The sequence below is a fragment of the Equus asinus genome, chromosome 4 (genome assembly GCF_041296235.1).
Source record: "Equus asinus isolate D_3611 breed Donkey chromosome 4, EquAss-T2T_v2, whole genome shotgun sequence".
In the NCBI taxonomy this organism is placed as follows: Eukaryota; Metazoa; Chordata; class Mammalia; order Perissodactyla; family Equidae; genus Equus; species Equus asinus.
In genome coordinates, this window is record NC_091793.1 from 103,903,241 (window position 1) to 103,916,291 (window position 13,051).

Here is a 13,051-nt window from a genome sequence, read left to right on the forward strand (position 1 = left end):
CATATTACGCAGGCATTCTCATCTTGAAATACTATTTAGTCTCTATGAAGGCATTACTAAAAGTCAAGAGAAGTTCAGCATTTACTTTGCCTAAACATAGTAAAAGCAAGAGAAATGAAATTTTAAGTCACAGCAACCTCTAATATTGGCGTGGTCTTTTTTTTTTTTTTTTATTTCCTTTTTCTCCCCAAAGCCCCCCAGTACATAGTTGTATATTCTTCGTTGTGGGTTCTTCTAGTTGTGGCATGTGGGACGCTGCCTCAGCGTGGTCTGATGAGCAGTGCCATGTCCGCGCCCAGGATTCGAACCAACGAAACACTGGGCTGCCTGCAGCGGAGCGCGCGAACTTAACCACTCGGCCACGGGGCCAGCCCCAAGCATGGTCTTTTTGAGTTTTTAAAACTCTTCTACAAACATTATCCAGATGGACCCTAACAATAGTTCTATTATTGAATCATTACAATTTTCTTTTTCTAGATGAGGAAATGGAGGTCCAGAAGTTAGATAATACGCCCAAGTCCCAGGGGTAGAATTTAACCCATTAAACCTCAGGTCTTTCCTTTCCTAGTTCAGTTCTCTGTTGTTTGTCTCAAGCAAACAGTTTAGTTTCAGGTGCCCACCCTCAACTGAGGCTCTGAGAGGGACAGGTCAATGTGTCTCCACTCAGTGATCTCACTTTCCTCTATGTCTCACAGGGCTTTATCAATGCAATCTAATAAAACATTATTTTCTACTTTTATTGGAGCTATAAAAATGTGTTCATGTAAGATTGTAAGAGTTGTGTTTCCTCTCCTCAAAGCACCTAACATACTTTCATGTACTGAACCAGGTATGGGAATATATTCTCTCACGGCTGTATTCTGTTTTAACCCAATTTGTTAAGACTTTTAGTTCAGAGTCACAAATATCTTTTGTCAAATTAATTTATACTCCTTCTTCCACCCTCTTGTGAAGCATACAGAAGCCATCTATTATTTTCTAAATGGCAAACAGCTCTTCAAATAAGGAAAAACTATTACCATATCTTCCCTGAAGTCTTTCTTCCTATTGCCAAGCCAAATTCTCCCAGTTTCTTTAATAATTTAAAATAGCACAAGTTTGGGCCAGCCCGGTGGCATAGTGGTTAAGTTCACATGCTCTGCTTCGGTGACCCGGTGTTCATGGGTTCAATCCTGGAGTAAATCTACACACTACTTGTCAGGCCATGCTGTGGCGGTGTCCCACATACAAAATAGAGGAAGACTGCCACAGATATTAGCTCAATGACAATCTTCCTCAAACAAAAAGAGGAAGATTGGCAGCAGATGTTATCTCAGGGCCAATCTTCCTCACCAAAATAAACAAATAAATAAATAGCACAAGTTTTTCAGATCATTTACTCTCTTTGACAATATCTTCTGGATAAAATTCACCTTTGGCAGAGGTACTCCAGGACTAAAACCGTGACTTCAAAAGTAACATGGTGCATGTAGAGTTCAGAGGAACTACCACCTCCCTTGGTAGGGACCCATGATTTAAGACTAAGGTTATGTTAGCTTTCACAGCCACCACAACTCATCAATAGGAAGGCTGAGTCTGCTCTTCTTCTGGGTCAATATTAATGATCTAACAGTATCATTATCTGAAATAAGTGAAAGAATATTTTAATTTGTATATCTGAGCTCTTCAAATAGTTTTTCCTACGACACGAAATACAATGCTCCTGGACGAATAACTGGGAAGCCAAAGCAAGGAATGTTCACAGACAGTCTGGATTTTCATTATGGCTATTGAAAGAGAACTTCACTCTCCCAGCAATGGGTTTCTAGAGCTACTATACAGACACGTGGCGCAAACTACCAAGAGAAGATTATCATGAAAACACATGAAGACGACAATGCATTTTTTTAAAGCAGCTTTGTGGCAAAAATCATAGCAAAACATATCAAGGACACAAAACTATCTGAGAGAGTCATCAAGTTTAGACTTCTTCAGTTTGGCATTAAGCCCCATAACAACTTCTCAATCAATTCATCCACCGAGATGATTAAAACAGTACAAAAGCAATGACTGAGAAATAGTGTCACAACATGTCCTAAGTGGTGGAATTCTAACGAGTTATCTTTGAAGTTCAGAATAGACTTCAACTTTAACTCTTGCAGTTAGAAAAAGATGGGTACCCATCTCCCCATCCTAATTTATCCTGTCATAAATAAAAGGAGGATGAATTTCAAATTACCTCTACTCATGACAGTTTTATCCCAGACAAGGTTCCTGCCACAAAACAGAGGGTGAAGGACTTCTAGAAGAGCCCTAATTGCCATAATGTTGATTAAACGTACTCTCAACGCAGGGGAGAGATTTCTGCGGCACGGCGGGGAAGTCCTTCTAGTGCTATTAGAAAGCCCTTCAAGTACAATCTTCTGAAAGTGCTCCTTTGATGAGCAATACAACATCATACCTGAAGTTTCATTGCTGCGTAAAGCAGAAGTGGGAGTGTAAAACAGTGAGAAATGTAGGCAACACTGCCGTATATACACTGTCATATACATTTCTTGTTATGAACCATGCAAGAAAACCAGGTTTATTTTATAGTTAGAACTTTTTTGAGGTGAACTATTGTCAGGTTCATATGATCAATTCTCATCGTACCTCATTTACTAGGCTTGGCTCCAAGTGACATTTTGCTATTTTCCCAAATCATATACACATTCTTAAGGGATAAGTGTTACCAACACTAAAGATAATCAGAAGAAGTGACATGGGACGGAAAGTACTTCCCAAGCAGGAGGGCCAAATGTGCTTTGAAGGGCAGAATATTTAGTTATATTCGTTGAATGAGGTTTGGAAAATGTGTATAATTTAAAATCATCAGTCATTAGTAACACATTTCATATCATGACACGTGTGAGATTGTGTATACAAACACATACCCATACATATGTAGAGCTAGATGCTTCCAGAGAGATCTCTTTTGGTTAAGAATAACGGTATTACCAAAATGACACATAAGGTTTACATCCTGATTCTCAGAGGCATTCGAAAGGTTTAGAAGAGAAAAGAAACAGAACGGTATTCAGAACAATAAAACCATCAGGACTTCCCTAACTCCTTGTCCCCTGCTCGCCAAGCCCACCCCAGATTCTTCAGAGAAAATACTGAAGGAGTCGTAGCTAAACATTTTAAACCAGTGTTAGGCTTAGCCAACAAGACAAACAAAAACCTCCTTCCAGAACAGTTATGTAGGAATGGTAGCTGCAAGCTAAACCACTAGTCTTTGAGTGCTAGTTTAGAGAGAGGAACGCACTGTCAATTGACACTTGCCTTTTACAATTTGAACACAGTCAGGTCACCTGACCCCCCAGCCTCATACACAGCTTAGTAAACTGCATTGCTCCCCAAAGAATAATTTATCTTTTCCGTTTCAGAGTGCTAGACTTCACTCCAAAATGAGGTAACTGAGAGTGGTCAACCGACTTCACATCAAAGCACTGCTCTTTGAGAAAGAGAGTCAAAAATAGAGACTCTAGTAACCAAAGCAATTCGTTTACATTTTTTCCCACTTACCATTTGATTAAGTACCTTCTACGTAGGGAACAAGATGTTTTGCATTGTAACTAACAATGCAAACTTAAAATTTAGCAGTATATTAATTTTTTACTCTAACATTAACTAGTTTTTCATAGTCTGTTTTTAATAGTAGTCCTGTATTCAAAGTAGGAATAAAAAGTAAATAATAACATGCAGAATCAAATCAAGGCTACGGAATCCTCACAAATCTTCAGTCAGGAAAGCCAACATGTCTAACCAAAAGACCACCAAACGACATCATCCCAGGTCAGTGAGTTAGGAGTTAGTGCACAAATGCTTTAGAAAGTCAGGCATTAACCCTCTTAGTGAAAACTGCATAATGTGCCAATTATATTTCATAAAGTAAATCCCAAGGATTTGATTTATCTTATGTCCTACTCTCCTTTAATAAAATTTGTCAGAAAATATTTGGGCATACAATTTCACTTTACAAAGAAGTTATTTATATGGCATTCATTCTCACTCTCAGTGATGCATTCTAAAACCAATCTCTTTATGCCCATGCTTGCTTATGAAAGACACATCATGTGAAAGATCCAGGAGATCAATCATCAATGGAGTGAGTAGCCAATGATTCCTACTGTGTGCTCACCATGGGGGAACTTGGGAATAGAAGACATGGTCCTAGGTCTAGCCTTCAGGTTGTAAAATGGCAAACAAAAATAAGACATAATCTAACAGAGAACTGTATGTTATAGATAAAGTGGTGGAACGATTAGAATTGAAGGAGATCAGCAGCCTAAAACAGTTATACATAAGATGACCCTTGATACTGGCTATATAGAATGAAGAGGATTTGGAACGCATGAACAGAGGCAAAAATGGAGAAACGTGTGCACAATATGTCTATGGGAAGTTGAAAAAGAAATCCCTGCTTAGAATGGAAGATGAGTCTAGGTGATTGTAGCCTTAGAAGTAAGAGGGAATTCAGACTCAGTGCAGCGAAAGTTGCGAGCTTCAGAAGGCTTCTGAGCAAGAAGTAGACATGGAGAAGGTCGTATTCACCTGACTGTTCAGCAGGACAATATAAGTGGGTGGGAGGAAGGAGAACCTAAAGCCAGAGCTGATAACTCTAGAATCCTCTCTCATTCAACAAAATAGGAGAGCAAACTTTAGGAAATTTCTGTTCATGTTTTCAGAAAAGGACAAGCAGGGTCTAACAATGATTTGTAGAAAGAGAAGCAGAGAAAGCAAGTAGCCTATCAGATGACTAATACAACAGTGAGATTATGAGATGCTGGAAAGAAATCCCAGCTCTGGCATCAAGTTTTTCAAATGTAACATGGCGGAGACAAAGCTCTACACTGGAAGTCCTAAAGTGTTGTTCATCCCTTCATGACTGGCTTCGTGGGTCCCACATATGTGTCTTGGTCTCATATATAGTTTAAATTTCCATACCATATCACTTCTCAATATTTTGAATTTTCATTCTGTCTATGCCTGTTTTTATGTTTGATTCACTCTCAGACGTGCTTTAGACACATCAGAAAGAGAATTTTAACTATAAAAAAAAGAAATATATGGTTAACCAACAGAGAGAGGAACCAAACAATACCATAAAATGGAAATGATCAACCTTTTTTAAAAACAACAGAGAATTTCAATCGACTAGTGTTCAAGTATTGAGTCACTCTGAATTACACAGAGCCTTGACCAATATTTATTGCTACATGTTTTAGAAGCAATTTCCATTTTGATGGGTTGCTTCAAAAGTGGTATTCTGAAGCAGTTAGGTAACATAAAAATATAGGATCAAGATTATGTCTGTCAGATGAAAAATACAGCATTTATGCAGCATTATATAATCCATTCGCTGGTTTATGAGCCCAAGGTCCCCATGGGAGTGTCACAAACCCACATAATATGCTACAGGGTTATATTTTGCATTTGAGAATCCAAATGAGAAGGAAATACTCTCTAAAACCACAAGTGTAACTAGAATACTTGTACTCAGTACCATGAAATAAGCCCCAAATTACAAATAATCTTAATTTGGCAGCTTAAGATGTCCTCAGTTTGGGTGACCCAGACATTAAAGGACATGCACTTTTTCTCCAGTATGTTAGTAGTCCTCAATTGTTAAGATACATAGCACATAAATCAGATGGCCAAATTGGGCCTATGAAAGAACAGTTACCAATGATTCAATGTCAAGGAAGCCAACTGCAGTGTTCCCCAAGGATGAGGCCAGTATTTCTTAAACACTCCAGCTAACTGCCTTCAATAAAGAAAGAACACATGATACTTAATTTCAAAGATGACATCACACCGGGATAGCTGCTGTGGCTAACTCAGGAGTGGACATAATTGGAATTCACAACAAAAGGTTAAATCGTGGACATAAATTTAAAAATAAAATAATGGGTAGGGATAAGATTATACATTTATGGAAGAAAAACATACAATGGAACAGCAATCTCTAGCAGCAGAAACAAATGCATAGAACACCATAGAACTTAAAAAGAACCAAAAACTAATCCTGATTGGGAATGGAACCATTTTCAAAAAGTGTATCTAATCTGGATAAATACATACAATATATAAAATGTAATAAAGCAGTTACGTAATTCTCTGGTATTTAGTGTGATTATTAATAATAACAGCTCCATCTAGAAATTATTTAAAAGTGGGTAAAATAGAATTTATGGAAATATTAAAGAAGTCTGAATTATTTAATCTAGAGAAGTAAAAGCTGAAGGGTGGTTCAAGAGTTTCTACCATATAAAAGATTATTTTGCACATATTTAGTTGCTTTACATTCTAAAGAAGGAGGAATAAAAAGAATGCAGTTCATGTTGCAAAGATAGATTTGTAACCAAAAATGTAATTTTATAATTTTAAAGTTTTTGAAATAGGTGACTAAAGTTAAAATTCTTTTGGGTTCTTAGCTTATAGGCCTTACCCCAATCAATGATTGTTAAAACTGGAGACTTAGTTCAGACTAAGACTGAAGATTTCCTTAGACAATATTAGGAACTGACTTCCAACTCTTGACATTTTCCAACATGCTTTTGGGTGAATTATCAACCCATATTGCCTTTCAGTCTTTTGCTTAAGAGTCAGGACCATGGGACTCAAAAACAAATTTTTTCCCAAAGGAAATGGACCGTTGACCATTGACCACAGAATTAAGAATACTATGCACACTGTTTTTAATATAACACTAAATTTATCTTTCAAATTAATGGGGTTTCTTGAGGTCAAAAACTGACAGTCCATGTACAAAATGCAGACTGTACAGTGTTTGTAAAATCTTTGATTAGTTACCTAATACTTTAAAAAACTGGTATAATTTACATAAAAATGGAGTATCTGGTACATCCAGAAAAGACAAGAAAATCTGGAACCCTGTGTCTTTATTTTCACGAATCAACAATCTGCTAGTGCTCAGTGATGACAAAGAAAATAATCTTACTATCTGTCTTCCTTCACTTATTTCTAACAAATCTGGTCCCAGGAGGCATCTGAGTTTGTTGTCTCTGGTTTACAAGTGCAGACATTTTCTTACTTCGCTACATGATGTGACCTATTTTAAACAGTGACTTCAATATGCCTAGAACATAGTACAGCCATTAACTAATCTAAGAGTAACTTAACACCAGTAAGTCAGCAAGTGGCAGCCTTTAATGACTGGTTACACAGTTCAATCTAGCCAGATCTCATTTGGTTACCAAATATTTCATTTTACCTACACTAAAATAGTTAGTGACAATCAACTCTCCCTCACGTTTCGAGAATTGAGGACAAAATTAACCCTTTTAAGAATTAAAAGCAAACAAAAACAAGAGTGGGAGTTGTAGAATAAGGAAACAGGGAACTATGTACCACAACCAGGGCCAGAGGAATTTGTAATTACAATAAAGAACAGAACGTTCCGTCCAAGGAAAAGACGAACCAAAATGCTTTTCATTTGTTTCCAAAGATTCTCTTCAAGAAGTGAGGAAAGATACAGAGGCAAAAATGTTTAAAGCGAAGATGTTTAAAGAAAAATTTCAAACGTTCAATCAAATTCATCTTAAGCATTTGTTTTGTTATACCTAGAGAAAAGACTATTTTTCTAACATTGCTGTCTTAGCAAATAAGGCTATGTTTCACACACAAAAAAAATGTTCTATTTTGTATTATGACTGCAAACTATGAAAAACAAAATTGTTGAATCAGAAATACAAACTGAATTTTTTAGCACATGGAGTTCTAACCAGGTTTAAATAGAAGGATTTTATATTGTCACTTACTTGTTCAGATAAAAGATTATCACACGAGAACATGATTCAGTAAGGAGCACAGGCAGGCAAACGGCTGGTCTTTCTAGACACATCCAGCAGATTAATTGGAAGTACCAGTAGGATATGTTGGTGCCTTTCATAAGGTAAGATTATTTATAGCTATGCTCTTAAGTATGGTGTTAGAAGCAAGCTCAACAATATACAGCAATATGATTGCAAACGTAGTTTCTTATAAGGAGCTAGGTGCACCTCGATGCTTAAAATATAATCTATGTTTATGCATGGCAAGGAGGCTAATCATACCTCTTCAATTAAATGAAACAGCCCAAATTTAAAGCAATGAAAGAATTAGGAAAAGAAGTTAAAAACAAAAAAGGTCAATCTACTATACATGTCTTTCTATTGAAGATTATAATTCCTAGAGGGGTTTGACAGTCTATTCTGGAAAGGTAATAGAGGAGACAGACTTCTATTAATGTTGTGTCCTCTGACATCTAGTCTGTGAAAATAAAAGGAGAGAGCATTAACTTTTAGCCGTGGACATGTTAAAAAAGAAAAAAATAACAAATGAGCAAATTCTAAATAGCAATGTGGAGCAAGGTGACCCAGCCTAGTTTAACAGAGAACCAAAATGTAATCAAATGAAACCTATGATCTTTGTACCAAAGAGAGTGAGAGAGACAAGTAGGCAAACACAATTTAAGAATCCGTGAAGAAAAAGTAAAGGAAGTCACATGCAATAGGTAGTCCCTGAAAGAACTCTAGTTCTAAAAAAAAGGCAGCTAAGCCCCTTGGTACTTCCTTTAACCACAGCTTCACCATCTCCCTATGATCCATTTTCACTGAAGGAAATGAAAGGGAACTCAAACCAAGAGGGCAGAGGGAACCAGAGTGATGCGAACTGGTCATGAACCGCCTGAAACCAGACCTCTAGTTTCCAAGGAAAGTAAATCCCACTGACTGTGTCTCAGCCTCTAAGCAAATTCCACAACTGGCACAGATCCTTTATCTAATCAAGGGGTGGTAGAGTGTGTCGGTCTGTATGTGTTCAGTGGAGTGAGGGGGAGCCAAGGAGACCAGGAGGAAGGAGTTGAATCCTGAGGAAGAACCACAAGAGCAAGGAGGATGACAACATGAAAAGGCAGGACACAGACTGGGTACCATTCTCTCACTCTTTCTCCAGCGCCTAGCACAGTGCCAGCACATCGTAGGTGCTCAATAAAAAGCCTGGTGATTCAATCAACAAAAAAGTGTATCTGCTGAAATTGCAAGTGCACTTCACAAAGTCTTACAAAATGTTAGTTATCAGGGAAGAAGCGTGCTTCCTCCTGATGATCAAAATCGAAAGCAATGAAAATTAGAGTAGTCACGTCGATAAGGAAACCTATGGATACAAAAAATACATATGAAATAATCCTTCAGGTTAGAAAAGAGAATTGAAAAAGGACACATCCATGCCAGGAAAAACTATTAAAAATAAAACATATTATTTCATTTCTGGGAGAGACCCAATATTGCCAGTAAAGTACTTTTCTTTTTTAAACAATATACTAAATGTCTTATTACAATGTATCTGAAGGGATAAGAAATAAAAATGTTAGATGATACTGTGAACTACAATGACCTAAATATCATATAAACACACTAAGGCACATTGCTCCATATTTACTTTCCTTAGTTGTTTTGGAACTTCTGAAATCACACAGGTAACACAGCACCTGTTATCTTGGCCTTCCTTACAAGAGCTTTATAAGCTTATATGTTTTTCTCTTGAGTTCATCCAAGGGAAGAGCTGGAGGGGCCAAGAGCTCTCCGCCATCATCTCAAAGCCATGATGCCTGGCCAGGTTTTGTTTCTGTCAATATTCCGTATGCCCAGGTTTTTCTTCTTCTTCTTTTGATACTGTAAGGAGATACATCATTTCCAAGCAAACATCCGTGCTCACTAGAGACAAGAGCCATTAAGCAGTTAGTCCCTGTTAACTGGGGATAAAATTTTTTATAAACTACTTGGAAGAATAAATGCTTAGATAAATGTTTCCCATAGTATGTTCCATGGAACTCCAGATAATATAGTTTAATCAGTTTGGGGAATGCTGTATATTATAACCCTCTCTTCAAGTTTCTTAACACACATTAGCATTCTACAGGTTCTGAGAGGTCCCATTTTAAAGAAACCTGTTTAACTGTAACCCAAACTTATTTGACCATGGAACCCTCTCTTTCGCAAGATGAAGTGGAGGAAGGGGTGGTGGTGCAGGTAACTGGCTTAGCTTCTCATAACATTTCGACAAAATGCAGAACCATAACTGGATGGAAACTTAGAAAGTGTCAATTCAATCCCTAACTTACACTTGAAGAAACCAAGGTCCAGAAAAGGAAAATCATTTGGCCAAGATTACACAGGCATTGTCTACACTGGGAGCAAAAACATTAGCTATTCTCTTTTTTTTTTTTTTAAATATTTTATTTTTTCCTTTTTTCTCCCCAAAGCCCCCTGGTAGATAGTTGTATATTCTTTGTTGTGGGTCCTTCTAGTTGTGGCATGTGGGATGCTGCCTCAGCGTGGTTTGATGAGCAGTGCCATGTCCGCGCCCAGGATTCGAACCAACGAAACACTGGGCTGCCTGCAGCGGAGCGCGCGAACTTAACCACTCGGCCACGGGGCCAGCCCCTTAGCTATTCTCTTTTGCTGCCACACTTTTTTACTACTTCACCAAAAACAGAAAAAGTCAGACTAGATACTCCCACAACCTACCCTGTAACTTCTCTACCTCCATCCTCTCCGAGCCCTCCTATTTCATAGGCTAGCCCTTTCAGTTGGGCACCAGACCACATCCTCCCCACCTCCTTTCGGATCTCATGCTCACACTTGCCCCTTTCTCTTTTGTATTTTGTGTCCCCTTCTCTTTTGACTTTCACCGTCAATTTTAAGAATGGTCAAGTTCTAGCTTTCTTCATCTCAAACTACCACCTTAGTCACTCTTTGCCTTCACTGCCAAGTTCCTTTAATGGTGACTATATTTAACATCTTCCTCAACTTTCATTCACTCCTTAATCATTAAAATCTGGTTTCATTCTCCCCTACTCTCCTGAAAAATGTCCCCACCAGTTAATGCCACACCCCACCACGCTCCAGCCACAGGGGACTTTTCGTTTGCCATTGTCTCTTGAATATCTAAGGCCCTTCTACATCTCTAGCCTAAGTAAAATGTGCTTCCTTTTACCCTCTGCCTACCTTGTCTGACAAGCAATCCCCTCAGCATCTTACCTCAGCTCAAAATTCACCTTTTCTAAGAAAATCATCATTGATTCCTTACCGTTTGTCACACTTCCTTCAATGTACATGCAAAATATCTTGTACACACACACACACACTCTTTAACTCATGTGTTCACATGTTGTTCAACTAGGACACATTTGAGAATGATAGGAGACTATTAGTAATGATGCCAGGACACAGGTATAAACTGTTACCATCCCATGCAAACTAGGACGGATGGTCCCCATAATGAGAGCACTTACCAGTTGTAATTTACTTATTTACACGTCTGCTTTGTATCCAACAGACTACAAGTTCCTCAGGGACAGAGACCTTTGCCTACCCAGCATAATCCTTAGCACATCTTGGATTCTTAAGAAATAACATTTCTTGAATGAAGAAGCCAAATGAAGATATTAAAAGAAACTGTTCTAAAAAGAAGACAGTTAATGATAACAGTACTTTCTTTAGCAGGAACAAATTTTTAATAAGAATAGATGTTAAGTGGTATGCCATAACCTTAGAGTATTTCCTCATTACTCCTTGAAATAGACTAGAAAACAAGTAAATTGGTTATAACTTAGCTCCTTTCTCCTACTTTTTTCCCACCTGGCAGTCTCTTACTTATCACTTAAGACCCACCTTCAAAGTTGCATTATTGAAGAAATATTGCTCAAATTATCCAAGCAGTTAATTGCCTCCTCTTCCTTACTCCCAGAGCACTTGGTTGAGATTCAACAATTTGTTGAGTATCTACAATGTGTCAGAGAGAGTGACAAGGGTGTTCACACACAGTGTGTCATTTAACGTGTCCATTAACTCTGTGAGAAACTGTTATTATCCCCATTTTAGAGATAAAGAACTAGATACAGAGGATTAAGATTAAAGATTAATACTCAAGATGCAAGGTAAATCGTGGAACCTGTATCCAACCTTAAGGGTCCTGTTTAAGCCCTATGCTTCCCTCTGATACAGTGCTAAGCACATTTCGTGTCATGATTATTTATGTATCTCTTTCCCCCACAAACCTGTCCAGGATCTATGAGCAGGGAAACTATTCTCCAAAGGCTTCTGGCACAGTACTGGGCACGTAGCAGATACTCACAAACGGATGGGAGGAATGAGTATGTGGATAGAATCTGTTTCTGACACCCTTAAAAAAGAGCATCATACAAGCCAGGAAATACTTAATTTTGTGACTGTTAACAAGGTAGCTTTTAACGTTGAATGAACTCCAGACAAATAACATTGCAAGAGTCTGGATTCATTCAATTTAGAACCAGCACAGGGTGGTGATTTATTTAAACATCCTGAGAGTCTTAAACTGTGAGACACAAACATAAAACCATTTAAGATCTCTTTGGTTTGTTTGTTAATATCTAATGCCCATGTCACTGGATTCTACCCTCCTGAGTCTGTTTGCCTCACCCTATGAGATGTGCTTATTAAGTAATGAGCTAGAATCCACAAAGCATAGAGGAAAACCAGACCCATTACTTTATGATCCCATCTTCCTAATCGCCCTCATCCATCCTTTATCTAGGTCCTGCTCATAGCCAATTGGTTCCATCTCTGTTTATGCTTGTATCTCAAAAATGTTAGGATTACTAGTAATGGGTCAGCCTCCCCCCTCCCCCAAATATATATTTCTCATATATGAAGAACCTCCAGCCACTAGGTCGGCTGCCCACCCCGAGTCAAGCCACAGTGGTCCTCTCAGAGGGAAGTCAAGATACCTGGCTTTCAACAGGAGGGAAAAACATGGAAACAAGGAAGAAGGAAATCATGCTGCCTTCTTCCTAAAAGATGAACACACCAACATTCCTCCTGAGCACTGCACCTCACCCCTTCTGCTCCCAATCATCCTCCAGTCTGGGTTTGCAGAGATGGGAGACAAAGGAAGGGTATTAAGCGGGCAGCACCAGAACACAGGCTTTGAAATCCCACAGAGCTGGGTGTGGAGCATGGTTCCACCACACACTCATCGTGGGATC

The 13,051-nt window shown here is 38.3% G+C and overlaps 1 protein-coding gene across 11 annotated transcripts in view; it reads right to left on the reverse strand.

Annotated features, from left to right (window-relative positions):
* FIGN (fidgetin, microtubule severing factor) overlaps window positions 1-13,051 on the reverse strand; it is a 126,674-nt gene that overhangs the window by 74,289 nt on the left and 39,334 nt on the right. For 3 of the 11 annotated variants that reach the window (XM_070508003.1, XM_070508000.1, XM_070507999.1), the window contains exons 1-2: window positions 7,806-7,944; window positions 5,708-5,788 (exon numbers count right to left, since the gene is read on the reverse strand). The exons of 6 other annotated variants lie outside the window; for them this stretch is intronic. The gene's annotated coding sequence lies outside the window, so the exon portion shown is untranslated. Of the gene's footprint in view, window positions 1-5,707; window positions 5,789-7,805; window positions 7,945-13,051 lie in introns of those variants that run through there. 2 more of the 11 variants (XM_070508001.1, XM_070508004.1) reach the window with 2 other exon arrangements.